At 41.0% G+C, this 7702-nt stretch overlaps 1 non-coding gene across 1 annotated transcript; it reads right to left on the reverse strand.

Moving 5' to 3' along the window:
• Nucleotides 1-7387: 7387 nt before the first annotated feature.
• On the reverse strand, nucleotides 7388-7459 carry TRNAQ-CUG (transfer RNA glutamine (anticodon CUG)). Its single transcript has one exon. It is a non-coding gene; the product is annotated as a tRNA-Gln (tRNA).
• Between the last annotated feature and the right edge of the window lie 243 nt (nucleotides 7460-7702).

Here is a 7702-nt window from a genome sequence, read left to right on the forward strand (position 1 = left end):
ATGGGACAGAGAGCATACAAACAGTTATGTACAAACAAGATGCGCGAGTTAAATTGGAATAAATCAGCAGAGGGAAGGCACTAATGTTAAGGGGTATTAGGATAAAGCTTCTAGAAGAAAGTGAAAATTTTGGCTGAAAGTGGAAGGAAGCCAGGGGAGCCAGGAGGTGGAGAGGAGGGAGAGAATTCTAGGTGGGGGAACAGCCAGTAAAACGTCCCAGGTCAGGAGATGGAGAGTTTTGTTAGAGGAACAGCAAGGAGGCCAACGTTGCTGGATCACACAGAGTAAGTTAGGAGCGGAGCCAGGCTGTGTACGGCTTTGAATGTCAGTGATTTTATATTTGATCCTAGAGGTGATAGGGAGTTTATTAAATAGGCAGGTGACATGATCAGACTCATGCTTTAGGAACATCATTTTGGCAGTGGAATAGAGGATGGATTGAAGTGGGAAGAGATTTGAGGCAGGGAGACCCACCATCAGGCTCTTGTAATAGTCCAGGTGTGCAGTGATGAGGTCCTGCAGTGGGGTGGTGGCAGTGACAGAGGAGAGATAAGAGATGATAAATAATTAGATAATAAATAAATGAACATTTGTATAGCACTTCGAGTTTTACAGCGCACTTTACATGTGTCTTATCATTTGATCCTCCCAGCAACCCTCTGAGATAGGGGACGTTAATCTATACTTTATTGTTGTTGAGTTGTCACAGTTGTGTCTGACTCTTCATGACCCCATTTTGGGTTTTCTTGGCAAAGATCCTATAGTAGTTTGCCATTTCCTTCTTCAGCTCATTTTAGAGAGAAAGAAACTGAGGCAAACAGGGTTACATGACTTGCCCAGGGTCACTCAGCTGGTAAGTGTCAGAGTCCAGATTTGAACTCAGGAAAAGGAGTCTTCCTGACTCCAGGCCTGGCTCTCTATCCACTGCTCCACCTACTTGAAAACTGAGGCTAAGAAAGGTTAAATAAATTGCCCAGGGTCAGTCACATAAGTAGCAAACATTTGAGGCAAGATTTGATTTCAGATCTTTCTGACTCTGAGTCTGGCACTCTATCCAATGGATCACCTAATTGTCTAAGATAATAGAACATAATCCATTACTGGTTTCTTACAATGAATTTTTCCAGTTTGGTTGGGTAGGTAGTGCAATTATAATTATCTTCATTTTATGCGCGAGGAAGCTGAGGCTCAGTGAATTAGCCAAAATAACAAGGCTAGTAAGCATAGAGTTGGGACTCAAAACCAGGTCTCCTGACTTCCAATCTACTTGGCGAACTAGCAGCATACTGTACGTGATAATAAACAACACCTGGCTTTATAAAAATCTATAGAATTCTAGCAGACAGACTCTTACTTGAATTAATTAATTAATTAGCCTGCTCCAGAGCATAGTATATAATTTGGTCATCGTGTAGAGATCCGCCATCAAGCCACCAGTCAAGTGGTTTCCTCAGGAGATAGTCAATAATTACATAATTTTCCCAAAGATTGCAGTATTTCTACTGCCCACTAGAGAGCACTCTTACATTATTCCCCTTTCCAGTGCCCTAAACTTGCACAGCTCCTAACTCCTGGTTGTTAGCTTGGAGTTCAAAACAGATACAGATTTATTTGAATATTACAGTAATAGGAAATCTTTCATTTCTGCTGTCTACCTTCCACCTTACATTCTGGAAACCTCCTATTTTTTAATAACCAATTTTTTCATAGACTTGAATTTTTTTTAATGGCCAAATGGTTTAAGACAATAATATAAATAATTGTTTAAAGGAGTGATCCTTGATAGTTTGATTGTCTTGGGCATAGATCTACTCAGAGTCCTAAGAGAAACAATTATTCTGACTCAGAGTTCTGACATGGCAGGTGCTCTTCTGAATGTGACATGCTGTTGAATACTGGAACACATGGAGACAGTAGTGGGCTTCAGTGACTTGTGATATGAAGTACTGAATAATTTGAAAACTGTTAGGAAGAAACAGATACTAGAACTCTTCTATATCACAAAAGTAATTTACTTGATCATAGACAGAAGATGAAAATATGGTTACAAATCATAAGCTAAGGTGGGATTGTTCACAAAGAGGACCCAGAGCCTGAACCTCAAAATATAAGAAGTAAAAGGACTGATTTAAGAACTGCATCAGCTAAGCTTGAAGCTAGAAGTGATGGATACTAGAGTTGCTGTTAAGAAGTTGGTTATGGGGCAGCTAGGTGGCTCAATGGATAGAGCACTGGCCTTAGAGTCAGAAGGACCTGAGTTCAAATCTGCCCTCAGACATTTGACACTTACTAGCTGTGTGATCTTGGGCAAGTCACTTAACCCGGATTGCTTCACCAAAAGAAAAAGAAGAAGTTGGTTAACTGAGCAAGGGAATCAGAAAAGTCATGCAGTGAATTAGTTAGTTAAGCACAGTGTGAATGAACTTGGCTTAGAAGTACAAACATCTGTTCAACACAGAAGTTATGTACATCAAAGAATTTTTATGGACAGTTCCTGAAACAGAAAGGGGAAACTTAAATTTAGAGTTCCAGAGCTGTGAGTTTTTCTTACTGTTTTCTTTGTTAGTTTCCTGTAAGTGCGCATCTACCATCCTCCACAAATACTGAGTGAATTGTGGAGAGAGTATGACCCAGGTCTATGTATAGATTGGGATATGTTTATTAGTCATACATTGGCTTCATATATGGGAACTTGTGATGTTTTTACTTATTTTGTTTTACTGCTGAATAAATGGTTATGTTTAAGATCATCAATGTGAGTGGCTGTGTGTGTAAACAGAAATGTACCTATTGGGGCTGAAAATCTTAAGTGGTCAGTAGGAGTATATTTTCCCCTCAACAAGGATACCTCAAGAAGTATGAATATAATTATGTGGTGGTGGTCTTTGTATGTGAACCTAGATTGCCAAGTTGAGGGCAGCTTAGAATGAGTAAGCCATCCTGACAGAGTGAATAAGTGCGTTTATATGTGCTGTTTGAGAGGCCTGAAACACTGCAAAGTGGGGAGGCACCCTAACTACTATATAGCAAAACAGTTAAGAAACTGTCCATTTAATTCCCCTCCCAGGCGGTAGATGGGAGAAAGAATAAGGGAAGAGGCTGTGAGTTGGTTAATTAACAAGATCTGCTCAGTGAGTAACTGGAGAAAGTAGGGGAAATGCTGGGAAATTGGGATAAGCATCTCTTCAATTTTACCTGTGAGTGGGGATCTCAGAGCAGCTACTTCATGCCTCTACTTATGCTACTGCAAAGTTCCAGTAGGCTTTGCTGTCACACTGTCTAGCTGAGATTGCAATGATAGCACTGGCAGAGGCCACAGGCGCAAATAGTAAGCAACTCTTGTCCCTTCCCTACAAATAGCTCTGAGTTTCAGAATCCTCTGCTCTGGGACAGGCCCTTTGCTCCAAATTGGTAGGGGAGGCAGGGGAGCTGTCACCATTCTATCTAGGTAGAGAAGGCCCATACTTCTCCACCCCTCTCCTAGATCACATCTTGTCTTGTGGAGGGCAGCAGACAGAAGTGCCACTGATGGAATCCTAATAAAGCTACTCCCAGCTCCAATATTCTAACTTCCTTATGGGCCCCACTGAACAGCAGGCCTGTCTTGATTTAACCACACAATCTGACTTTAACCACAGCACAGGCCCCCAGACTCAATAAAGCCACTGCCTCTAGCTAGCTGCCCCTAGCTAGCCACTGCAGATCCAGTTCACATATTTGAACAAGTGTGTCCTTGTACTCAACCACAATCACATCATCCATTTAGCCCCAGACAGGACCACAATATCTAACTATGCATCTTAACCAGACAGGATCACAATAGCTAGCCAATCAAAAAGCAGCACAACCAGGGTATTTGACCACCGAACTATAGAAGGGACTCCTCCCCTCTTACCTATTCCCTTGACAAACCCCTCCTGTCTTTTTAATATTCATCATTTCTGTTACACATGTAATTGCATCTTTACCCTATAAAAATCCTTCTTAACAGCAACTCTAGTATTCTTGCTGGGTTCCTCTTGGAACCTAGCTCACTTCTGAGGAGTGTCAATCCTCTATAAAAGCCTGTACTTGGATGAGAGGTGATCTGACTCTGAATTCTTTGAAGTGGTGCCACCACATCACACCATGAAACTGCAATACTAACAGCTGGAATCCATGTGGATGTTTCTATCATATAGGCTTAACAGACAAGTAGCAGACTCTCAGTGCATGGCCAGAAGCGGACACCTCTCACCCTCGGAGAGCCCTCACGGTACTCTGGAAGCACAGAGAAAGAATATTCAAATATGTTGGTGGGGAGATGGGTGCCCTGATAAAAGAAAGGTACATACACATATATGTATGTATATATGTATGTGTAGATATATACATATACACGTACATATATATAGATATATATCTATATATATATCTATATATATATGCAGAGAGAGAGAGTGTCATAAATGGCAGCTTTGAGGGAGGAGTCTTTCTTGTGCAACTCATATAATCCTCCTGAGCCACCATTTCTTCCTGTGTAAAATGAGAAGGTTAGAACAGATGATTTCAGAGATTCTCTTCTAGTTCAAAACCTATGATTCCACGACGTGACCACTGAGTGGATGTTGTCTCCTTTGCTGACTCATCATCATCCATGTTCCACCCTTACATGTGAATGTATCCAAGGGCTCGGCTTTGAGCTCTCTTCTCTCTGCACCTACCTTCCTTGATGATCTCCCCTACTCCTGTGTATTCATCTACCATTTTTTTTAAAGTGAGGCAATCAGGGTTAAGTGACTCGCCCAGGGTCACACAACTAGTAAGTGTTGTGTCTGAAGCTGTATTGGAACTCAGGTCCTCTTGACTCCAAGGCCAGAGCTCTATTCACTGTGCCTCCTAGCTGCCCCCATCTACCATTTTTATGTCTATGACTGTCAAGTCTATGTATCTACCTACCTATCTGTTCATTTCCAACTAGAACTCCTACAGGGCTCTTAAACCTAACATGGTCAAGGCACAAGGCAGCTAGCTGGTTTATGAAGATGTTGTTGTTATTGTTGTTGTTTGTCCTTTGTTTTTGAGAAAGACCAATGACATCACCAAGGTGATAACAGGATTTAAGTGAGGCAGAGGCTCAGCCTCTCTCTCTCTTCCTGAGTCATGTGAAGTTCAGCGGCAGGACAAAAATCAAGATGACTGGCAATGGCCCAGGATGTACAGTTTTCAGAGGAAGAAATCCAGGATGTCAACAGCCACATAAAAAAAATGCTTGAAATTATTAATGATTAGAAATACAAATGAAAACAACTGAGATTCTACCTACCAGGTTTGCAAAGCTAATAAAAATGCAATATTACAATTATTAGAGAAAAGGTACACTAACTCACTGTTGGTGAGCAGTGAATTGTTTCAGCCATTCTGTAAAGTAATTTGAGCTGGTAATGTGCCAAGAGTGCTATTATACTTGAAGTTGGGAAGGTATGAGTTTGAATCCTGCTTCAGAAACTCATTAACTCTGTGATCCTGTGTAAGTCACTTAACCTGTATCTGCAAGATGTGGATAAGGATGGTGCTTACCCCCAGGGTTGTAGTGAGGAACAAATGAAAGTGCTTTGCCAACCTTAAAGTGCTGTATAAATTCTAGTTTTTATTATGAAAGCAGAATCTCTTATCTTTCCACTCAAACTGTCTTTTCCTCCAAACTTGCTTAATTCTGTAGATAGAACCACCATCCTGCCAGTCATACAGATTTGAAACTTCAAAGTCAGTCAGTCAACAAACATTTATTAACCACTTACCTACTATGTGCCAGGCACTATGCAAAGTGCTGGAAATATGAAGAAAGGACAAAACACTGTCCCTGGGGACTCACATCTTAAAAGGGGGGGCAACATGTAAATAACTATAAGAATGCACACATGCACACAGATATGTAACACTATAATGCTTATATGTATACCTATACATATACTTATATAACATTATAACTACTTCTATATATAACTATATATGTATGTGATTTTATACACACACATATATGTATGTGTCTATTTATTTAGATACACATATACCTGCCACATACAGAGTGGATAGAAGACAATATCTAAAAGGAACTGGGAAAGTCCTGCAGAAGTTAGGATTTGAGCTGAATCTTAAAGAAAGTCTAGGAAGTAGGGGGCTGAGTGGAGGAACACTCAGTACAAAGACACTGAATCCTCAGTTATCTTCCAATCTTAACTCACCTCTCCTTATTTGATTTTCTGCTCCTTATCTCTTATATCTTTTCTCATGTCTTGTGTCTGTCCCCTTGCACTTACCACCTTAGTTCAGGTCCTTATCACCTCTCTTCTAGATTAATTAATGAATTAATCTCCATTTGGTCCCACTACCTCCAGCCTTTCTTTCCAACTCATGTTCCAGGAACTGTCCAATGACTATTTCTAAAGCACAGGACTGACAGTATCACTACCCGCAAGAGGAAGCTTCATTACTCATATTGCCTATGGGATAAACTCAGAGAAATCTCTAGTCTTCGGGACTCTCCTACATTAGCTCATGACCTCACCCGTGGTGAAATTTGGAATTTACTTTGTATGTTTCATGTGTCTATATGTCTATATGGTATATTTTGAATTTTGTGTGTGTGTTCATGTTGCTTCCCTCTAGTAGAATGTAAGCTCTTTCGGGACCAGAACAATTTATAAAATGACTAAAACATTGTAAAGACAGGCACCTTTGAAGTACTTAAGAACTCCTTTCAATGGCAGGACCAACCACGAGGACAATGATGAAATGTTTCACACTTTACAGAGGTGATGGATTTGAGGTGCAGAAAGAGATAATACATTTTCCCACGTGGACAATGTGTGGATTTATTATTTGTGCTTATTTGTTACAAAAGAGGTTTTGTTTTTATTTTTGATAATTTTTTTAATGGGGGGACTTCATTAGCAAAAGTTGGGGCATGAGGTGGGGAAATGATAGTGATGCCAAAAAAGGGAAAAAATGATGGTCAATAAAGCATTAAAAATGCAAAGAGAACAGGAAACTCAGAGGGAAACACAATCGGGACAGATTCAGAAGTAACATGCTGAATTTATTCCTCAAATTGTGGTTTCACGTACAACCCTTTTTTTCCTGTTTTTCTTTTTATATGGAAATGCTCATATTGATGTTTGTCAAGTTCCTAATCACAACACATTTTAAAAAATTATTTTTTAAAAGAATATGAAGTCTTTGAGAACGCCTTACTTTCTTCCCAGCTCTGCACCTAACAGCACCTACTAAGTGCTGGATTAGGAACTTAATCACTGGTGAACGAATGAGAATATTTGTGGTGGGGTAGAATTACAGAAGAAAGCTGTCTTTAAGGGACCGAAACAGCTTTGGAAAAAAATTAACCTGCAGGTTCCACCGAGATTTGAACTCGGATCGCTGGATTCAGAGTCCAGAGTGCTAACCATTACACCATGGAACCGCCACACACCAGCCGCCGCTCAAGGCTCTCTTATCTTTATCTAGCCCCGCCCCCACCAAGAAACCCATCCCCCGCCCGCCCTTCTCAAAGAGGTCTGCCGGAATCCTAGAGCTCCCGGCTGTCAGAGGGGCGAACGGGAGGGTTCGCGTGCTTTGCAGGAGTGACCTGCCTCAGTTTCACTTCAGTGCTTTCGGGATGGTGGGTAAGTGGAGCATGCCTCCTCACGGCCCGGTGCGCTCGCGC

The sequence above is a fragment of the Phascolarctos cinereus genome, unplaced genomic scaffold (assembly GCF_003287225.1).
Source record: "Phascolarctos cinereus isolate Bilbo 61053 unplaced genomic scaffold, phaCin_HiC Scaffold_3;HRSCAF=262, whole genome shotgun sequence".
Classification (NCBI taxonomy): Eukaryota; Metazoa; Chordata; class Mammalia; order Diprotodontia; family Phascolarctidae; genus Phascolarctos; species Phascolarctos cinereus.